We start from the raw sequence: 23,782 nt of genomic DNA, 5'->3' as shown, positions 1-23,782 counted from the left end.
CTCTTCTCTGCATTCTCTTATCAAAAGGAATCAAACAGCACTCACACTCCACCAAAGGAATGGGGAGAACAGAAAAAGCATAAAGACTCCTGCAACGCTGGAAGGAGTGGGAGGGCATGAGCTTGAGCCAGGAAGACATTGGTTTTTAAAATTTAGGGCCGTATTTATACTTTTTGGCGCACAACTGCGTCAACGCAGTTGTGCGTCAAAAAAGTTAACGCCGGCTAACGCCATTCCAAAGCGCCATACGGGCGCCTTATTTATGGGATGACGTTAGCCGGCGGAGCTGCCTGGTGTGCGTAAAAAAAAATTACTTACACCAGGCAGCGCCGGCGTAGGGGAAAATGGAGCTTGGGCGCCAAAAAATGGGGCAACTCAGGCTGAGGCAAAATTTTCGCCTCAACCCGATTAGCGCCATTTTTTTTTACTCCCAACCCCCATTGAAATGACTCCTGTCTTAGCAAATACAGGAGTCATGCCCCCTTGCCCAATGGCCATACCCAGGGGACTTATGTCCCCTGGGCATGGTCATTGGGCATAGTGGCATGTAGGGGGGCACAAATCAGGCCCCACTATGCCACCCAAAAAAAAAAAGAAAATACTTACCTGAACTTACCTTAAGTTCCCTGGGATGGGTCCCTCCATCCTTGGACGTCCTCCTGGGGTGGGCAAGGGTGGCAGGGGGTGTCCCTGGGGGCATGGGAGGGCACCTCTGGGCTCCTTCCGAGCCCACAGGTCCCTTAACGCCTGCCCTGACCAGGCGTTAAAAAATTACGCTAAAGCGGCCGGATGTCATTTTTTTTGACCCGCCCACTCCCGGGTGTCATTTTTGCCCGGGAGTGTAAATACGGCGCACTTGCCTCGGAGTCATTTTTTAGACGGGAACGCCTACCTTGCATATCATTAACGCAAGGAAGGTGTCCACGCAAAAAAATGACGAAAACTCCAAGATCTTTGGCGCTAGACGGGTCTAACGCCAAAGTATAAATATGGAGTTAGTTTTGCGTCGGATTTGCGTAAAAAAAAACGATGCAAATCCGGCGCAAACAGAGTATAAATATGCCCCTCTGTTCCATAGAAATGTTAGTGGAGGAAATACGGTTCTATAGAAATTTAATGCAATGAGTAATTTGTTTTTAGTTTTAAAATGTTAGTGCAAATATATCGTGCCCCTCACGTTTAGGCACTGGTATGTTAACTTTTCATTTTTCTTTTTGTTGCATATACGCCCAATAATAAATAAATAAAACAAAATAAATAAATAAATTCAGATATGTGTATATACATGTATATGTTTATTTTTATTTTTTACAGAGTGGCGCTAACCACACTGTAGTCATAGTTAGGGTTACAGAGACGAATTGCAAAGATAAAAGGGGGTCCCAAAACCTATTTTGCCACCAATGCACTTTTTCATAGACTTTTGTATTGCACATAACACAAAAACGGTTGAATGGATTTAAAAGACATTTCGCAAGATTAGAAATTATGGTGCGCAGATGATCCTTTTAGACACTACAGGTAAGTAGGCTAAGTACTTTTTAAGTTATAAAGGGGCATATTTATACTTGTTTTGCACCGAATTTGCGTACATTTTTTCTTACGGAAATTTGGTGCAAAACTAAATCCATATTTATACTTTGGCGCTAGACCTGTCTAGCACCAAATTTATGGAGTTAAAGTCATTTTTGGGACGTGAAAACCTACTTTGCGTCAATGAGATGCAAAGTAGGCATTCCCATGCAAAAAATGACTCTATGGCCTTAGCGCCATATTTATCCCCCGCTAAAATCTCGCACTGGGGAGGAGGGGGTCAAATAATGGTGCAAAGCTTGCTTCATTATTTAACGCCTGGGTCAGGGCAGGCGTTAGGGGACCTGAGGGCCTATTTCCATGGTGGAAAATCATAGAAAAATCACACATGTGCCCTCCCCAGGCCCCAGGCACACCCCCACCCGCACCAGAGGGACAGCGGAGGATAGGGGACCCCATCCCAGGTAAGTATAGGTAAGTATTTTTTTGGGGGGCCTTGAGATGGTTCCTCCTACATGGCACTGGGTGCAATGGCCATGTCCAGGGGACCCTGGTCCCCTGTGCTGGCTACTGGGGTGGCGGGCATGACTCCTGTCTTTTTAAATGACAGGAGTCATGTGGTATGGATGGTTTTGTGTCAGAAAATGACGCTGTCGCGTAGGCTCTCATTATCCTAATGAGACTACTGGATTTTGGGCGGCAAGATCGTTCGCAGTGTGGGGGACTAAGTCTGAGCCACGGTGAAGGACCCTTGTCACCCTAAATCCGGGTTTTGCTCCGGCTAACTAGCAGTGCCTCATCTCTCCCGAAGGGAAGAGACAATTGGGTAGCCGAGCGCACAACATCTCTAGTACTTCCCAGGGAAGTCGTGGTCACTCAGGTCACAACGGGTTCTCTCATACACAGTATGGTCTCATATAGAAATGACAAAGGCAGTTTAAGTTTTAAAGATTGGTTTAATAAAACAACTGTATTTTAGATAGCAAAGTGTGAGCTGCAATAACCAGAACTACACAACACAGTAGGATTGAAATAGTAACGATGAGAGTGAAGCACAAGAATAAGGCTATCATAGTGCAACTAGATTATGTTCTCTCTAAGTTATATTCTGAGCACAGCATGTGAAGCTCTAAGCCTGCCTTTCAGGTTCCCCCGGGAGGACATCAACCTTCATACCTGAGCAAAGGCCTAATGTCATTTTTTGGTGCGAAACCCCCTTCTTCCATATCGCCAGCCCCACCCGGCTAACGCCATTTTTTTTTTTTAACGCTAGCCTACCTTTTGCACCGGCTATCAGCATTCCATAAATATGGTGCCCGGCTGGTGCTCAGAAATGGTGCAAGCCGGTGCTAAACTTTTTGGTGCAAGACTGTATTAGTGCAGTTTTGCACCAAAAAGTATAAATCAGGGCCAAAGTATTTTAACTTAGTGATATCTGTTGTCACAGTATTTTTGCTAAATGTTGCAGTATTTCACGGAAGTACCACAGTACATAGCAATAACAAGTCATTAGGTGATTGGCTAATGAATGACTTTACAAAAATCACATGTTGCTTTTAGGTAAATTTTGCCCTGTGTTGCATGTTCATAGCTAAGTATTAGGCTTGGTATCTTTCCCCTACCTATTACCACCTCAGTAAAGTGGTATTTAAATAGGGAAAATATTTAAAAGTGTCTTTATAGTTAACAAAAATTTACAGTGTGCCGCCATGGTGCCTAAGGAGTACTACCGTATCAATAATAAATTAAACATTTAAAAAAAAAAAAAATACACTATAATATTCTATATTTTACAAATAAAGTGTACTAAAGCAGTGGCTCCCAACCTTTTGACTTCTGTGGACCCCCATTATCATTAATGGAACCCAGGGACCCCCACTGAACCATCATTGGAGTCCGGGGACTCCCCAGAGTCATTACTGGAAACATGAGACCTAATTTGTCAATATTTGTTAATATTTTTTAATTTTCTAAGCAGTCAAGACCCCCTGAGAAGTCTTAGCGGACCCCCAGTGGTCCCCGGACCATAGGTTGGGAATCACTGTACTAAAGTGTATCTTCTACTTTTACCATGTTTAAATAAGCACCAAATATAGTGCAGTAATACCTACAAAATTACCATGATGCTTAAAAAAAATGCTCAGTTCTCTGTTAACTGGTATACAAATATGTGGAAAATAATAAATACATTTATCTACCTATTACCACTTTAGTAAAGTGGTAATAGGTAGTGAATAACAATGCAACCTAATACGTACTTAGGTCTAGGACCTTCATTTAGAATGCAGAGAAATGCAGTCTGCAGAACACAGCAAAACTGTGATAAAAACTACATGACTGCCTCTTACCTTTGGTAAACACAGTCATCAGCTAATCACATACTGACTTCTCATCTCCATGTACTGCGGTATACTGCGAACTTACCATGGTCTACCACAGCAGAATATATATTTAAGTAATGTAAAATATAACTTTGACACTGCTCTTTTTATTCACACACACACTACCAAAAATTACCATTTACATTTACACCTCATAATATATATTCCTGGCACTTTACATCACCATCCACCCACACACTTTCACATTACGTCTCTTTCAATTACTTTTCTCTCCACCACTCCACTTTATAACATTCCCCTCTATTCCACTCCACTCTATGCTATTACACTCTACACCACTCCACTCTACGTCTCTCCACTATATGCCACTAGACTCTAGGCTAACTCACTATACGCTACTACCCTCTACTCCACTCTACCCCACTCTACTTGACACCACTCTGCTCTACGCTATTATACTCTTTGGCACTCCATTCTATGCCACTCCAGTCTATGTCACCCCACTGTACACCCCTCCACTGTACGCTACTCCACTGTACTGTATTCCACTGTACGCAACTTCACTCTACTATAGTACACACTACACTATTGTACTCTATGCCCCTCCACTGTATACCACTTCAGTGTACACCCCTTCTCAGGAGGCTATTCAACTGTACACCTCATCACTGTACACCACTCCACTTTATGCCACTGCACTAGATACCACCTAACTCTATGACAATCCAGTGCACGCCATTGTACTGTACATCACTCCAGTCTACACCACGCCACTCTACGCCTCTCCACTCTACCTCACTACACTCTATGCTACTAACCTCTGAGCTATTTAACTGTATAACACTGCACTCTACACTATTCCACAATATGCCACTCTGTTGTATGTCACTACACCTTATGCCACTAAACTCAATGTTATTCCATTCTACACCACTCTACTCTATGCTACTCCACTATATGCCACTCCACTCTAGGCCATTCCCCTCCACTGTACACCACTTCAGTGTGCACCCCTTCTCAGGAGGCTATTCAACTGTACACCTCATCACTGTACACCACTCCACTTTATGCCACTGCACTAGATACCACCTAACTCTATGACAATCCAGTGCACGCTATTGTACTGTACATCACTCCAGTCTACACCACGCCACTCTACGCCTCTCCACTCTACCTCACTACACTCTATGCTACTAACCTCTGAGCTATTTAACTGTACAACACTGCACTCTACACTATTCCACAATATGCCACTCCGTTCTATGTCACTACACCTTATGCCACTAAACTCAATGTTATTCCATTCTACACCACTCTACTCTATGCTACTCCACTATATGCCACTCCACTCTAGGCCATTCTCTCTAGGCCAGTCCACAGTATGGTATTACAGTGTGCTCCACTCCACTCTACACTCTACAACACTCCACTCTACGCCACTCCACAGTATACTATTACACTATACATCCTACAGTCTACCCCACTACATTCAACCTTGCTCTCGTCTACAACATTCCACTGTACCGTATTCCACTCTACAAAAATCCACTCTATGCCAATCCAATCTATGGTACTCCAGTGCACGCTCTTCCACTGTATGCCGCTATACTGTACCTCACTCCACTCTGCACCACTCCACAGTACACTATTGCACAGCACTCCACTGTACTCTATGCTGTTCCACTCTACGCCACTCCACACCACTCCACTTCACCCCACTCCAGTGTACTCTATTCTGCTGTAAGCCACATTACTGTATGCTGGGACACACACTGGGCCCTATTTTATCAAGTTCAACCAGTTTAGTGGTGGATCGTCCTTTCATTCTCTTGTGATCTGACCATTGTGCCACACCTTTCTAGATCCTTACAACCTTACCGGTGCCAGCATCTAGTTCTGGTAAGCACATCAAGACATGGAAATGGGCAAAGGTCACCCCGGCTGTCTTTATTCAAGTTTTGGCAGCAAATCACCCTATTTTGAATGACTGTGTAGATACAGTCAATTCTCAGCTGGAAGGGTGGATAATGGGTGCACTTGATCAAATTACACCCTTGGTAGATCACACTACTTTAAGAGCTAAGCCCTTGGTGGAATGGTCCAAGGATGAGCGGCTTGTTTTGAAAAAGAATTGCAACTGCTTAGAATGTGGCTGGCATGGAAATTTTAATATGACTGACAAGACTAACTATTGAGTGGCCCTGAAGAAATATCATAGACAAATTGGGGCTACCCGCCATGATTTCTATGTTGGTAAAGTCGAGGAGGCTGAAAATTCCTTCTGTGAACTTTTTTCAATTGTGAAATCGTTATCTTCCCTCGATCGAGTTTCAGCAGCCACTCTGCCATCTGAGGAATGCTGCAACATTATTGCTCAGTTCTTTTTAGATAAAGCCTCTTCTGTCTATTCTACCTTCCCTGAGACAGTGAGAGACATTCCGTGTCTTGAGGTGTGGTTAGAAACTCCACATGACAGGGTGGGGCTCCCCATTTTTAAACCTATCATAACTGAGGAATTGCTCCCACCTTTGTACATTACATTAACCAACAGCTCTCGATTTCTATTGAGGCAAAGGAACTTCTCCATGGGACTCAATCTGGGCTCCGTCCCAATTACAGTACAGAGTCTGCATTACTACTCGCCGCTGAATCCATCAAGCAAATTGTTGATGAGGGCAACACTGCAGCTTTGCTAATATTGGATCTTAGCACAACCTTCGATAACCTGTCCCATTGTCTTCTACTTGAACCTCTGTGGACCTGCGTAATCGGTTATAAGGCCCTGTGGTGGCTCGCTTCTTTATTACAGAACCGCACCTTCCAGATGACACAAAAACCTTTTTCATCTAAGGTTTTTCCACTGCAGCGGAGGTACCTCAGGGCTCCCCATTGTGCCTAATATGTGCCCCCTAGCTGTGCCCCCTAGCTGATATCATCAAGCGGTACAGTTTAACATTGTATCATACGCCGATGATACGCTGCTGATTATCACACTGTCGAAGGATGAAGTCAGTACGGCGGTCTCTTAAGGTCTTGCTTGCCGTAGATGGCTGAGAGGATGGACCTCAGTTGCCTTAAGCTGAACATGGGGAAAACTGAGGTCCTCATTCTAGGCAAGCAGCCCTTGATTTGGTCCTCTGCCTGGTGGCCTGAATCACTTGGGCCACTACCTAACCCTAAGCGAGAAGTTAAGAACCCTGTCATTTGGTTTGATGCAAGACTCTTGTTTGACAATCAATTTGCGAGATTAGTGGGGAAATGTTTCTGATTTTTTTTAAACTCAAAAAAATATCCTTGGAATTCTTCCAGAAGCCACTAGAATGACAGTAGTTCAGGCCCTGCTCATGTCCTATATTTGGGAGTCTTACAATCTAGACTGATGAGACTCCAGCGTGTGCATGCTGTGGCACCTCGTCTACAGTTCAACGTCCTGAGGTAATCCCACACAGGCCCTGCTCTTGCTAAGTTGCATTGGCTACCTTTGAAGAAAATGATCCTTTTCCAAACCATGTGCTTTTACTGTAGAATCCTAAATAATGAAGCTCTTTGATATTTGTACTCTCTTGTCTAGCCATATTTTTCTAGAAGGAATTTAGGATACATAGGGGTTGTTCTAGCTTGTATTCCTACAGTGAAAAGAGCACGCACTGGTAGGTGTTTCTTTATTTTTCTAGCTTCCAAGATGTGGAATTCTCTTCCCCTCTCACTTAGACAGGACAAAATGTATCTATTCTTTAAAAAAAAAAAAAATCTTGATCAGATTGATCTGATTGGTCTGCTCTTTTTAGAATGCTACTTGGCCCTGTATCTGAGATTGAAACCTTAGCGCTGGGACACTTTGTCAGAAATAACCAGGCACTTTATAAATTATTTTATTTATTATTATTATTATTATTATTATTATTACACCACTCTACGCTATTCAACTATATTCCTCTACACCGTACCTCACTCTACTCTATGCCAGCCCACTCTACGCCACTCCACTGTATTCCACTGTATGCAAGTCCACTCTAATACACTCTACACCACTGCACTGTACACCACTCCACTGTATGCTATTCCATTGTATGCCGCTCTACTGTACCTCACTCCAGTCTATGCTGTTCCACTGAACGCTTCTACATTGTACACCATTCCATTATACACTGTTCCACTGTATGCAACTCCACTGTACAGCACTCCACTCTAACACAATATAGTGTACACCACCGTACTGTACACCACCATACTGTATGCCAATCCACTCTGCACTATCTATTTATAGAAGTCCAATGTACGGCACTTCACTGTATACTTTCCCACTCAATGCAACTTCACTGTATGCCACTCTGATATATGCTTCTGTAGTATATGCTAGCCTACTGTACACCACTCCAGTGTATGCCACTGCGCTCTATGCCACTCTAGTCTGCCTCACTCCAATCTAAAATCCAAAATAACAAAAATCCAACATACACAAGTAAAGTTATGAATTTTTAAAATAATAGATTCTTACTCCATTGAAAACAATGGAAACGTTGTTGTTACACTAGGTACCTGGTTTGCATAAAAATAAAGCAGCATCGGCGAGCGTGCGTCGAAAATGCCAGCGTTGCGCCATTTTTCTCTCCCGCAAGAAAGCAATGTGTTGATTTCCAGACAGGGCACCTCGGAGCTGCGCAGGTTCATGTTGATTTTGATGCTCAGTGATGATGCATGCGAAATCTGGCCGCACAGTGAAGGAAAACCATACTGCAAAGGGTTTGCACCGTTTTCAGCAGCTGCAAGTGGATGTTGTGTTGTTTCTCCAACAGGTGATGTGCCAATTTCCTAGTTGCGATGCAGGTGGGGCATCTAAATTTTCCCTGCACTGCTTCCTGTGCTTGAATTTCAGTCCTTGTTCTACCAGCTTCACCTTTCAAGGGCCCATAGACTGTATAGGGCACCACTTGGAAGGGCAGGAGTCTCAGCAGAGTGTCCAGGTGCTGACAGTGGCAGTCTTTGATGGCCCTGAGACTTCAAAACAAGAGGAAAGCTTAGTCCAAGCCCTTGGAGACACTTCACAAGCAGGAATACACCACAAAGTCCAGTCTTTGTCCTCTTTCAGACACAATCAACAACTGCAGGCCAACCCAGAAAAGCACAGTCACAGGCAAAGGGGTAGTACTCCTTCTTCAGCTCTCCAGCTCTTCTCCTTGGCAGAGGTTCCTCTTGAATCTAGAAGTAATCTGAAAATCTGGAGTTTGGGGATTTTAAATCACAATTCTGAAAATGCAATTTTTATAAAGTTTGCATTTTCTTCCCTTATCCATTTGGTGCCTGAAGCCTGCCTCTGGTCACATGACTGTGTGCAGTGGCAGTTGGTCTTTGTGAATTCCTATTAGACAGTTACACATAATGTGAGCTTAGGTGTGACTGGTCAGGCCATCACTAGCAGAATGGGAGGTCGGGGCTGGTCCAGCCTCACTTACACTTGAATAGGCTGTGCTTTGTCTCCACACAAAGGGTTTAACAACCCTGCATTGTCACTTTAGCCACCTTGGTGCCAGGGCAGGGGAAGCAGGGCATTACATGCACTTAAAAAACACTGTCTAGAACAGTGGTTCACAACCTGTGGTCCGGGAAGCCCTGGGGGTCTGTGAAGTCTCCTCAGGGGGTCTGCGACTGCTTAGAAAATTAAATAATATTAGCAGATTAGGTACCCAGCTTACAGTAATGACTTATTTGGGGGGTCTCCGGATTCCAATAATAAAAAGTGGGGGTCCCTTGGTTCCAGTAATGATAAAGTGGGGTCCACGAAAGTCAAAAGGTTGGGAACCACTGGTCTTGAAGCTTCTCCTACCTTCCAGAACCATCACACCAATGTACAAAAGAAGGACCACAGACAAAACCACCACTTCAGTACACTTGTGGATACTCTGCCAAGAAGAAAGACTGCTGTGCTGCACAAGGATCACCAATCTGCTGGAATACTGCTCTACAGGAACTGCTGCCTTGCTGCGCTGGACTGCTGCCTGCTACCCTCTTGTCTGGGAAGAAGAACTGGACATGCAGCTCCATCTTGAACCCAGAACCCCAGAGTGACTCTTACGGCTAGTGTGCTGGTTTCTTGAACTGAGTCTTGAGGACATACCAGGCTCTCTGATAGCTTCTGGCCCCGTCTTCAGCAAAGTTCCTGACCTCCAAGAGGCACGTCTCACATTCTGGACCCTTGGTGTTGCTCTTGTGCTCTTACATTGAAGCTTTTGGGCTTCTCACGACCATGAGCGTGTCCATTTGCACTGGAATCCCATCTCTTGCACGGAAAATCAGCGTAAGCTGGTGGAAGTTCATCTATTAGCACAGCAAGCATCATTTGCTGGCATGGACCACCAGCGCGAAGCTCCAGCCCTCCCGTCCACGATGACCATCCTGCTCCTTGTGCTATGCTGACCACCGCCAGCAATTCTATCCTTGCTCCTGGCGATCTTCTCTCATGCGAAGAACTATTGGCACAAAACTTGATAAGGTAAACTGTCAGCAGGACTGTATCCAACCTGCACTTCATTGCTGTCCACCTGAAATTTTGAATTTGACCCAATGTAGCCCAACCAGATAGCTGCAGTTGACGCTTTCTGTTTCTAGGCACTATTTTACAGTTCAGTCTTTAAAAATTAATAACTCTGGTTACACTGATTAGATTTTTGTCGTTTTGATCTTGTTTCATTTATTATATTTTGCTCTATATTTCTAGACTGGTGTGGGATCCTTTTGTGTGGTGTTTTAATTGTTTTAGGTTTTGAAGTGTTGCACAAATACTTTACACATTTGCTCTAAGCTAAGCATGACTGCTCTTCACAGGCTACCAGAGGCTGAGGACAGGTTAATTTTATGAATGCTTGTGATTTAACCTGACTACAGTTGTTTGTGCTGCTTGACCAGGACTCACACCCCAGTCAACCAGTAACCCAGTTTCTAAGAACCACACTAAACTCTATGCCACTCCAGTCATCGCCACTCCAGTGTATGCTATTCTGCTATACACCAGTCCACTCTACACCATTTCACCCTACAACACTCCACTGATTGTCACTCTACTGTAGTACTTTCCACTCTACTCCACTCTACTCTACTTCACTGTACAAAACTATACTCTATGACAGTAAACTTTTAGACACTCTCCTCCATTCTACTGTACCACACTCTACTTAATGGCACTCCACTGCATGACAGTAAACTGTACGATTTGAAAAACGTATGAAAATAATTCAATTAAAAAACCAAAGATTACAAGTTTGTTATAGTTAGGAAAACTTTATTCATTCTTTTTATTCAAACCAAAGTTAAACTGTACAAACATTAGAGATTCTAAAGTTATAGTTATAACTTACAATTAGAATTTGCACAACACCTTCAAATGACTATATATCATGCTTAATGGATATTTTTTTCCAGCCCTGGCCTTTTATTTGTCATTTGGTGTGCTGTAGTCCTGATTTGCTTCCACTGGACTAATTAGAAAAAGACACTTGGTGGCAATGGCTTGTAGGTTAAAAGTCCAGGACTAAGGCCCATATTTATACTTTTCTTGCACCGCATTTGCATCATTTTTATAATTATAGTTCGTAAGTTTGCACCACTTTTGCGTCAGAAAATGATGCAAATGCAGCACAAAAAAAGTATAAATATGGGCCTAAAAGTGATGACATCGAGTAGAGGTCTTCAGAATGTGGGCCATGCCCCACTGGGAGGACATGAGTTGATCTCCAAGCAACGCCATTCTCTCAGTGCATTGTTACACCACAAGGTTAGGGGAAGGGATATTCCTTGCAAATAAAAAGAGTCTGACAGTGCGACCCTCTGTAACATGTTTCTTGGCTGCCTTTGTTTCAAGGCACGCAAGAAGAGTGGGGTGTTGGAAGTCCTAATCATCGTGGTAATAGGGGTTTATGTAAAGGCTCTCTTTGCCCTGACTACTGGGGGGCCTCGGAACTATGGCCAAGGTGGGGGAAGTGAGATGCAGGGTTAATTTCTTTACCAGAGGGTGCAGAAGGCTGGCAACTTCAGCAAACTAACCCAGTGGAGTGGTATGAGGTGCAGCGCAAGTGTATTTATTAGAGGCTTCAAAATGACAGACTCCTGAGGCAGTGCTTTACGCGTTCCAGGTCCCGGTGCAAATGTGAGTATTTCATCCATTACATGTTTTGCATCTGAACTTATTAGACCTGTTTATTACATTTTGTGTCAGACTTACAAGTACCAGGTTAGAAAGAGAAAACACCTTCACTGGATGACCTACTCACAAATGTACATGGAAGTCTTGAGAGCTCTTTTGGAGGCCTTATTGCTATAGCCCAGGGCAGCAGTCTCAAGGTGAAGCCCCAGAGTGAGCACACACTTGTGGCCGCACTCTCAAGTTTCCCCTGTCAATATGTGACGCCATTTGGTTTGCTTTTTGAAATTTGTAGTCCTGTTGATTACATTATTAAATCACCACAACGGATCCCAGAATAAAATGGAAAAAAGTACTTGGCAAGCTAATCATGCATGTTCCTGCAAAACTTGAGAACTCTTTTGTTGGTCTCAGGGCCATAGCCCAAGCCATGGCCAGTAATTTAACATAAAAATAATGGCAATTTAATAAGCCCTTCCCAGTCCCTCTGCCTGACCTTAAATATTTGTGTGTGTGTGGAGGGGAGGTGAGTGGGCGGGTGGGGTCTGCATTTTGAAAACAATTTACTCAGGGGGGCTCAGCACAAATAGTCTGAAAAACTCTGAGCGTGGTGACCATACTATATGCACCAGCTCCCAGTGCCCACCTCTAGTCTGGACCCAGCCTTCTAATGACCTCTCTCTATAGACCAGTGGTTCCCAACCTTTTGACTTCTGTGGACCCCAACTTTACCATTACTGGAGCCTGGGGACCCCCTACTGAGTCATTACTAAAAGACGAGGGTCTAATCTGTTGATGTTATTTAGTTTTCTAAGCAGTCGCGGACCCCCTGAGGAGGCTTCGCGGACCCCCAGGGGTCCATGGACCACAGGTTGGGAACCACTGCTATAGACCATACAATCCTCGCCTGAGCCATTCAGGAGGTGGGATTAGGCTCCCTACCAGGCTTGTAAGAGATACTGTTCAGTAAATGGCAACTCTTGGACACTGACTGTTGCCCCCATTTGATAAGCCAATAAGTTTGGCTTTTTTGTATCTTAAAGTGTTCTTAACTGAGTGTGAGTTGTATATCTAGAAAGGAGAATTCAAGAATGCGTCACTGAATTTATGAACCCCTGGATGAGTGAATGCATTGTTGTGTATATGAGTGACTGAGTAGATGAATGGTTTACCCACGTATTCACCCATGCAACCATTTATTCATGATCTCTTCATTCATCCATGCACATAATCACTAATCCATCTGCCCGGCTATGTATTTGCTTACTCATTCATTCATCCATGCTCTCACTTGTGCATGCATTCAGTCAGTCACCCATTGATGTATCCATTAAAACTGAAATGTATTCATCTACGCATTGATTTCTTTCATATTCACCTAATCACCAATACACATGTATTTTTAAAAGCAGCACTAGTTCCTCTAATGGACACACTGTGGTTTCACAAAAAAAGTTTCTCCTTTAGGAATGTATGTGCAGAGACAGAGGTCTGCTGTCCTGTATTTATCCATGAGTCATCAGCGTCGAAACTTTGCAACCTTCCTAATTAATTGGGAGCAGCTCGTGGGGCGGAAAGGGTGTGGGGCGGTGCGGATTGTGGCGGGGAGGGGGAGACGAAAATAGATAAATGTAATTTTTTTTTAAACGTACCCTTTTGTGTAGTGCCTCGCCGCAACCATCTGCTCCTACATTGGACTGAGGCACAGGCTCCCAGCCTGCCCTGTGTCCACTCCTAACGCTGCTTTCATGATGCTGGCAGCATGCAAGCAACGTTAAGATTGAACGGAGCGCCCAGTCAGGGCACTCGGTGGCAGAGTGAAAGTCTCTGCCTGCTGTCTCCAAATGAGCAACGCAGTGCCTGCATTGCTGGGTTGGAGAGAGCCCTGCGTGCATGTGTGTTTGGCCGGCTCGAGACGACCGGCCAAACATATATGCGTACTTAGGCATCCCTGTCACATCCAGAAGGCCCCGCCCCTCTTACTATAAAATGATAATAAACATTGTTTATTATCGTTTTATAGTAAAAGTTGTGCAACTGTTGCTGCTGGCGAAGGAGCAACTCCTCCACCCTAATGGAGGAGCAGCCCCTGTAATTAATATTCAATTATCAGGTTGTTTTGCAACCCCAATGTGAAAGGACCTCAACATATTGCATTTTGCAAACCAGTTGGTATGCAAATTGCACATCACTGGTATGTGAATGAGAATAGACTTCAGGCCCACAGAGCTATTTTTTGTGTTGTGCTTACCCTCTTCCTTTGTAAAGGGAACAACGGACACATTTTTGCTGCAAACAGGGGCTGAGTGTAGTTAATGGCTATGGATAAAGCGGAATTCGTCTGTCTGCATAACTGCATAACTATAAAACAGAACTGGACTTAAGCATAGCAGAAGATCATGCCCACATTCATTTGCACAGTCTTCCAACATTGTAATCCTTCTCCCACAATCAGACAGGTGTTCCAATGCCACAAAGAGACACACAATTTAAGAAGAGTCATTGGAGGGAGCATGAAGTGGTCCTCCCTCATGCTGGCAGCTGTGACAGTCACACTGGAAGGTCTCTACCATGGACTGCTTACTGCTTGCCCACTGCAGGCGATAACATCTCAAGGTCTGATCACCTCAGGGGTAGTTGAAACCCATCTCCACTGAGGCAAATTACAGGGAGCAGGCATGATACTCCTTAGCTGCCCTTTCGTCTTGTAGCTCACAAGGGTTCACAATGTGGACATTTTGATCTTTAAATTACGATTTCTCACTTTACACTGAATGGATTACAAAGCATTTTTGTACATCAGGCCCGCTCTTCATCAATGAAGGGGTGATCTAGGTCTTCTACAAATCTCACACAATTTAGAAGACCCCTCTGAAATAAGTGGGAAGGAATAAGGCGGGAAACTAAACCATAGTAAAAGACCCAGCAGAAGTGATTTGGTATAGTTGCACCTGTACAAGATGCATGGAATTGAACCTGTAAGTTCTCTGCCAGGCTGGGATTGGAAGTGGTCACCACACTCCAGAAGATGTGTGCCCAATCGCTGACCACCAGGTGTTAACCTGAAGCTCGTCATCTCAAAATCATATTTTGTGCTATCTACCGCTCCCAGCGATTCTGTTTTGGTTATGGCAAGGTCTGTGCACAAACAATGGTGATCTTTCTTCAGAAGAATGTCCTGCGGCTGCAGGGGGTTCAGGAGTATGTTGTATATGGTAATTCCAGATGTTTCCCAGTTTGTGCACTTGGGAAGAGCTGTAGCAACTAGAGGCAGTCTCTTTCAGCTGAAGATGTGTTGGCGCTAGTTCTATGAGCCACTGTTTAAGAAATGTTTCAATTTTATTATACATCTCTGGAGTGCATTTACCGACACGAGATTGCATTTACCGAGGAAGCAAGTTGAAGATTTCTCTTACCTTAAGAAATGGGTTAGTTCTAAATAATTATGTACTTTTTAATTATTATGTTGAATTATTTGGGCCTGTTTTTCGTGTCACTGTGCACACTTTTATCCCATTCACAAAAATAAAAGTTTTTTAGTGTATGTATTAAAATTGCAAGTTTTTGTGTCTGCATTAGTGCTCTTCAATTTTCCCGCAGAAAAAACCCTCAAAATGACACTCTTTTACACCGAAAGAAAAAGAGTCCTGCAGTACTTGCCAAATAGGCGAACACATGAAAAACTAGCCAATGTATTCTCCCATAACAATAAACAAAAGTATTATCCTTGGAAGGTAATATACATATAAGCTGGGTGCATATCAGGCAGCTGAGATGATCCCAAAATGGCATGACAATGAAAGGTTAATTCTTTCCATTTCTAATTTAAAAATAGTAGAGAAGCTCATAGTTCTGGGTGGCTAACACCGTTGTTCTGCATCAAAGAGGTTTTATAGACACAGCTCTGCGGAGGATGAGAGATCAAATAGTCTTTTATAATGAAACAGGTTATTCAATTTCATGGTCTAATTGATGTAGTTGCTGAGCGAATGGTGCTTTAATTCATTTCTATTTTAAATATTATCTTGACTTGACTACATCTTTCTTCCCTAGTCCCACGTGTATGGAATTGGAGATGCTAGTTTTTTGCCTCCCTGGCTAGCAGGATTGTCAGACCACAGCAACTAGGCTTTGTAATAGGATGCACTTTGGTTTCTGGCGATGCATCCCTGCTAGGCGCCCAATCAACCAAGTAATAGCTATGAAAATTAGAGAACAGACTGAGATGTAAAGAGGGAACCATCAGGAACCGCGTTTTTCAGCTGCCAGCAGAAGCAGAGAAAGCAGTAATGGAAGGCAGGATGATAGTTGAAGAACCCGCAGTGGTCAGAGTGGCAATCAAGAGACTCACTACAACAGAGAGAAGAGAAACACGTGCAGAAATGTAAACTACAGAGGAGATGAACAAACGAGGAGACGATTGAAGAAGCTCTTAGAAGCAAATTAAGGCTAAAGCGGCTGGACCTTTCCTGAGCGCACACACATGCACGTATGGAAGTAACCAGCAGAATGTTCTTTTCACATGTGGTTACTGCTGGTTTATCACTCTGGTTCTCTCGCCCTCATCAGGACTCTTGCTCTGGATGGCAGCTTTACACCTGCCCGTTGTCGTTTATGGGCTGGAGTGCAAGATGGCTGCCTGTGGGTTTCATCATTCCAGCAGAGGTCATTCCCAGCAAAATGTTCTTAGTCAAAATAATGTTGAATGAGATTGGAAATTTTGAACATGTCTTTGAGGCGCCACACGATATATAGGCTGGGGAGAGACTTAAGGTTCGAAGGGCATGATTTATGAAACGTTAGCGCCGCCAAAAGCGGTGCAAACTTACAAAATAATTATACTTTTCATAAATCAGGCCCTAAGTTTCGCCCAGGTGTGTATTGGAAACAAGGAAAGTCTCCCTAGAAATGTACCAACAATCTCATGTTAGGGTGCTGTTAATTGCCCTCACTGCAAAATGTTGTTTTCAATATTCTTTTCGATTTAGCAACACGCAGGGAACTACAGAGTATTTATTTATTTACTCAAAATGTAAGCTCGCACAGATACTTCAAATACAATATAAAATACATCAAGAACGACTCACTTTAAAAAAAATAAAACTTACACATTCTATAACAGATATTTACAGAATTTGGTCTATATAAGAAATACAAAATCTACAGAACCATGGGCCAGATGTAGCAAGGCATTAGCGCCTCGCAAACGGCAAAAAACGCCGTTTGCGAGGCGCTAATGCCTGTGCGCGATGCAGAAACACATTTTGCGAGTCGGAACCGACTCGCAAAATGTGTTTCCGACTTGCAAATAGGAAGGGGTGTTCCCTTCCTATTTGCAACTCGCACCGCGATGTAAGTTGATTTGTGACCGCAAAAGCGGTCACAAATCAACTCGCAGTTACCATCCACTTGAAGTGGATGGTAACTCATTCGCAAACGGGAAGGGGTCCCCATGGGACCCCTTCCCCTTTGTGAATGATCACAAAAATAATTTTTCAGAGCAGGCAGTGGTCCAATGGACCACTACCTGCCCTGAAAAATACCGAAACAAAAGGTTTCGGTTTATTTTTCAAAGTGCAGCTCGTTTTCCTTTAAGGAAAACGGGTTGCACTTTGAAAAAAAAAACCTGCTTTATTGAAAAGCAGTCGCAAACATGGAGGTCTGCTGACGACAGCAGGCCTCCATGTTTGCGAGTGCCCATAGTCGGTATGGGGCCGCAATTTGCGACCCACCTCATTAATATTAATGAGGTGGGTCATTGCGACCCCATACCGACTCGCAGAAGGTGTCTGAGACACCTTTCTGCATGTGGTTTTGCGAGTTGCAATTTGCGAGTCTCTATGACTCGCAAATTGCAACTCGCAAAACCATACTTACCTACATCTGGCCCCATATGCTTTGTTGAATATAGGAATTCAAAATGGCAGTCTAAGGAGTTCCAGTGCAGGGCAGAAGAGAAGGGCTTGATACAAGTTCAATAGTGGACATTTGCAAAATTTCAACCAATATTATCCAGTTAGAACATCACACATTTCCACTTTAGACAACCAAAGACTTAAAACTAAGAAAATAGCTTCTTACTTCTGGACATCAGTTTGCAGCAAGATAACACTGCATTTGACCACAAACAGAAATATTACAGATGCAGTTAAGGGTATTGTCCTTGAAACAATTATCTAATTCATGAAGAAACTGCTCTACAACAATACAGTTTTAACAATGTCTTTATTTATAAAGTAGTACAGGTAAAGGGTTTTGAGCTGCTGCTTGTTGTGAATTCTGGTGTTTTTTTAGTACTCCCAATGTTTTCAAATCAGTACTTATCAGGTTTACTCTTTTTTCGCTCAGTAAACATTCACAGCAGTGGCGTTTTTAGAGTTTATACAGAATTAGGCTTTTATTTATAAACTGTAAACTTTGTACTTGTATAGCACACTACTCACCCGTTAGGGTCTCAAGGCACTGTACACATACCGCTGTGGAACCCCTCCTGGCTTTTCCCTGTGAGGTGCCCACTCCTGGGCAACCTCCAAGGTGAAGCCAGGCATCCCCACGCTGTTGGGGCCTTGTGGAGATTAAGCAAGCTATTACCCAGAGTTACAGAGTGGGACCCATGAATTAGATTAGGCACCGGATGCGAGAATTATCAGGTCCGAAGAAGTTTTGCCCAAGACCCACAGGGGCGGGAATTGAACCCTGGTTCCGGGCCAGATTTCTGCATCAGGGTCTGCAGCTCTAACCATTGAGCCACACTTCTCCACAGTGTCTTATCACTTACCTTGTTCATACCTACTGTCATTTCTTCTTCTTTCCTGCTTCTATCTCCCTTCCTTGCATTTGCTTTTTATAGTAATGTTTTATCATATCTCTCTGACAGTCTCATTTCCTGGCACTATCAGGCACCATCAGGCCAGCTCTACCACCTCAAGGATGTGTGTGGATAGAGAAATCTTTGCCCATGATTAAGATTTGACTACAGCAGATAAAAGGTTAATGGTGGACATTTAACATGTCTTCCTGTTGCTCTATTCCTCTGATTAATGGCAAAGATCAACTGAATGAAAATGTTCTGCTTTGGGCATGAGATGCATATTTAGGCAGGCTCGTTATTCCATCAGTGCAAGACAGTGTTATACCACCCTATTCTTCAGCTAAAACTAAGAACAGGTATGTTGGACTCATTGTTTAATAGGAGAACATCTATTCTTGGATGCAATCATATGCGCAGTGATTTTTGTTGCCATAATCGGAATCAGAAAGCAACATCCGGTTCCACTCTCACTGAAGGAAGATTACATTATAATGATGCCTCTTCCCCTGAGCTGAGATCTTCCTCAGGGTTCAGCTGCAAACCTGCTGTCCACCACACAGTAAAGTGTGGTGAACAGCAAGCTGAGCCATATGAGTTGGTCTATGGTCCTATAACAGGAGTGCAAGTAGATTCCTGAAGTCCAGGGACATTGCATGTGGTCACAGAGGCATATTAAGTGATTTACAATGGAGTGAGTGGAACAACGAGAGATTATCCATCAAAGATAAGTGCTTAAAGGTAGGGGATGCACTGATCTGTTTTGCACCTGGTGGCACAAACGTAGTAAAACTTCAGAGAAAACCAGTGCTTTTAGAGTTGTTACTAAATAGTAAACATTTCCTGTAGTGATGTCTTATCAGTTATAATTGGTTTTAACTAAAAACCAGAAGCCCTACATATCGCTCAGGTTCAACCCTAATCGTGCCATTGTCAGGACCTTGGATTTCATATATAAAACTGATTCCATTGTGCATTAGTCAAATCAGAACAGACAAAGGCTTGAATAGTATTAGGTATTGAAATGTGAACATTGCACAAGGAATGCCAGTTCAAGTATTTTGCCTCAAATAAGAAGCACTTCCTGACAGATAAGTGTGATTTCCAAAATTGCTCCTTCCATCTTTCCAGTTTTAGAAAAGAGGATTAAATCGGTGACTTCAAGATCACATAAGATAATATCTGGTCATTTTGAATTATATACGGTGAGAAGAGGCGTCACATTTCGTGTTCCCATTTCTACAAAAAAGTGCCATGAGCCAACACCAATTGAAGTGGTCTTTTTCTATTGGCTTTTGATGTGGCGAATGAAAAACAAAGGGGGAGATTTACTAACATTTTGCGCTAGGTTAGTGTCACAAATGTGACGCTAACCAGCACAAAGTGTGTTTTTTACTAATTTACTTTCCAGTGCAAAAATTGTTTTGCACTGGAAATTACCCAAAAAGTAAAGCAAAGCAGCGCAAGGCATTTCTTTGCATTGCTTAGCGCCAAGGGGGCGTTACATGGGTGACACATGGGCGTTTCCATGCAGCCACTCATAACTTTTAACACAAAACCCTATCTACAAACAATACCAGATAGGGTTTTGCACTAAAGATAACAGCTTTTAAAAGCAGGCATTGAAAGGAGAAATGTTTTCATTTCTCGTTTCTTTTCCGACTTTGCCTGCGTGCTGCACTGTGCAGCACAAATACAACATGGAAAAAGTGTTAAAGTGTGTCTAAGCATAGTATTTTGTACTCAAAGAGGCCTTCCAGCACAAAACTTATGCTAGACTCATGCATGCATACTTGCACTATGACGTAAAGGTGTGCACGTGATGCACGGCAGCTAAAATCAGTGCCGCCATAGGGAGAGGGGAGGAGATTGCCATATCTCTGTCGCTCTGGCACTCTCCTGCTTCCTCTCTGTCACGCAGCGCAGTGCAGTGTGCTGCATGACTATTTGGTAAACCTGGGCCAAGGTATTTTGAGCGGTTGCTCCTAAATTCGAATATGAGTGAATCTTTTTGATTGCAGTTTATTCGACAACCAATTTACCTAGAGTTTTGCGTGTGCAATTTGCAAAGATGATGAATTTGGGTGCTTTTTATTTTATTGTGTGCTAAGATGCAATAATTAGCAGCCATTAATTGTCACTGCAGACCAACTGAAATCGTATCTATCAGGGTCATATCGTCTGCCTACATATTTACTGAAAGTGGGTAGCCACCTGGCGGTGGGGGATTGGCGTAATTAATTATTTTGGGAAAGTTTGCTATGTAGAGGGGAAATGAAACATTTGCGAGTACATATCCCTGTTTGAGGCAGTTTCAATGGTGACTTTTCTGGTATGTTCATGATAAGAGTCTGACAAAGCGTTTACCTACGTATGGCTTTTAAGTTCATAAGTTTTAGGAGACCTTTCAAAAATATTCCATGATTGCAATTTAGTCCAAAGCAAATGTTGGTACATTTTATCAAAAGTACTTGTAAGACCCTTGAGGAAAGCACATATGTTACAGTCTCCCACCTTCAATGTTAATGCAAGTGCATTATCCGCAGTGCTACACTTTGTGAAAAATCTGCACTGTAGGCATCCGTATCCACTGCTTTTCTTCAACCCACGCGTCCAGATGATGTAGTGAATAGTTTGCATGGTCCACCGAGCAATGCAATTGGTCCTTAGCCTCTAGGACGAGTTCAAGGTCTCTTTAAATTCATGAGAACAATCAAACTCTGTTGTCAATAAAGGGGAATTGTCAAATTGGTAATACAGTCTTCAAACTAATTATACAAATTCAGTACTCAATCTGTAAACTGGTTGACTGACATTGGTATCCTAGTGGGACTCTATGCCATGGCTGATTTTGCACAAGTGATTAGAGTATTCATTTTTTGTAGCATTACTTTCCAGGTGAAGCTGTGATCTGAAACATCAGCAGTGTTATGTGGAGTAAATTGAGCATTCGAATTATGACCATGCAGTGTGGAACAGTCATGTCACTGAACTCACTTGGACTGACCAGGTCATCATCCACTTCACCATCGCAGGATCCCCAGGCACCACCACCAGGACCCCAGCTCCTCCCACCTCAGCTGGAACAAAGTGACGGAGACCCAGTGGGAGGATGCCTTCAGCTCCTCCCAGCCTGACTCTGCAACCAACCTTGAACAGGCCATCCAGAATTTCTCTGCCTGGATCACCAACTGGGCTGACAAAGTCTCCCCTATCCAGCCAGCCAAGACCAGCAGAACCACCAAACAAGCCAGTTAGTATACACCAGAACTCAGACGATGAAAAACACAACTGCAAATGGCTAGAAAGAAAATGGCCTACCAGTAGGCATCATGCAGACCAAGCCACCTTCAAGTCAGTGCTCAACAAATATCACCAATGCTTAAAAAACACAAAAAGAGATGCCCTGGCAGAAAGCATTTAAGCAAGCTTGAATTCTTCAGGATCGTCAGAGAGTTCTCATGCCCGTCAGCCACTGAGAACATGATCTTTCCCTCCCAGGAAAACTGCAACACCCTGGCAGACTACTTCCATAACAAGATATACACCATCTTCAGTAGCTTCAAACCCCAATCCATCGACTCCTACAACCTCTTCACACCAACTGACGCCACCCACAACCACTCACTCACCGCATGTGAACAGCTCACCATTCACAGCACCACAGCCACCATGAACTCCATCCACCCTGGGGTACCCTTGAACCCCTGCCCCTAACTTCTTCAGCCTCAGGAGTAAGGAAATCAGCAGCAAACTCAACTCCTTCACAATACATCCATCACCATGGTCACTTTAGCTGATGGATGGAAGCACACAGAAGTAAAACCTTCACTTAGCAGCTAACTCAAGAACTACTGCCCCATCTCTCTGCTCCTTTTCCCTGCCAGAGTCCTCTAGAAGGCCATCAACCACCAACTCACCAAACACCTGGAGAGAAACAACCTGCTGGAACCTCTCAATCTGGTTTCCGTACCAATCACAGCATCAAAACCACCCCGATCACTGCCACCTTCTCTGGGGGGAAATTGATCCTCCTCAACCTCTCAGCAGCATTCAACACCATAGTTCACCACACACTCATCAAGAGGCTCCACCACATTGGGTTCCAGAGAGACACCCTCAAATAGATCACATTCTTTCTCACAGGATAAACCCAGAGAATCCGTCTACCACCCTTCACTTTAAAACTGAAGAGCATCATCTGCAGCGTCCCTCGATGTTCATCCCTAAGCCCCACCCTGTTTAACACTTAAATGACACCCTTGGCTAACATCGTCAAGACCCATGGGCCCAACATCATATTCTATGCAGATGACACCCAGCTCATCCTCCCACTCTCAGAAGACCCTCCACCACTAGGACCAACTTTCACAACCGCATAATGAGCATAGACGCCTAGATGAAGACCAACTGGCTGAAACTCAACACCAATAAGATGGAAGTGCTGATTTTTGGGAACAACACCTACCTGTGGAATGATGCCTGGTGGTCCTTCAAACTTGGAACCACACTCGCATACCACACCCAAAAACTTGGCACCATTCTGGACAGCAAACTCACCATGAAATGCCAGATCAATGCAGTCTCCTCCGCCTGCTTGCACACCCTCCACATGCACCAAAAGACCTCCAGATGGATCCCCAGGAGCACCAGGAAAACCGCCACGCAAGCCCTAGTAACCAGCTGTCTAGACTAAGGCAACGCGCTCTATGCAGGAATTACCACCCAAGTCCTAAAAAGACTATAGGCGATCCAGAACTCTGCTGCCAGATTCATCTTGACATCCCCAAATGGACCCATATCACTCCCCACCTCAGGATCCTCCACTGGCTCCCCCTCTGGAAAAGATGCCAATTGAAGATGCTGACTCACACCTACAAGGTCCTCCACTACCAAGGACCAACATACATAACCCACTGTCAACTTCCATCAACCCTCCAGACACCTGCGCTATGCCTCCCTCAC

Source organism: Pleurodeles waltl, chromosome 1_1, assembly GCF_031143425.1.
Source record: "Pleurodeles waltl isolate 20211129_DDA chromosome 1_1, aPleWal1.hap1.20221129, whole genome shotgun sequence".
NCBI lineage: Eukaryota > Metazoa > Chordata > Amphibia > Caudata > Salamandridae > Pleurodeles > Pleurodeles waltl.
Note: the sequence above shows the minus strand (reverse complement) of the source record.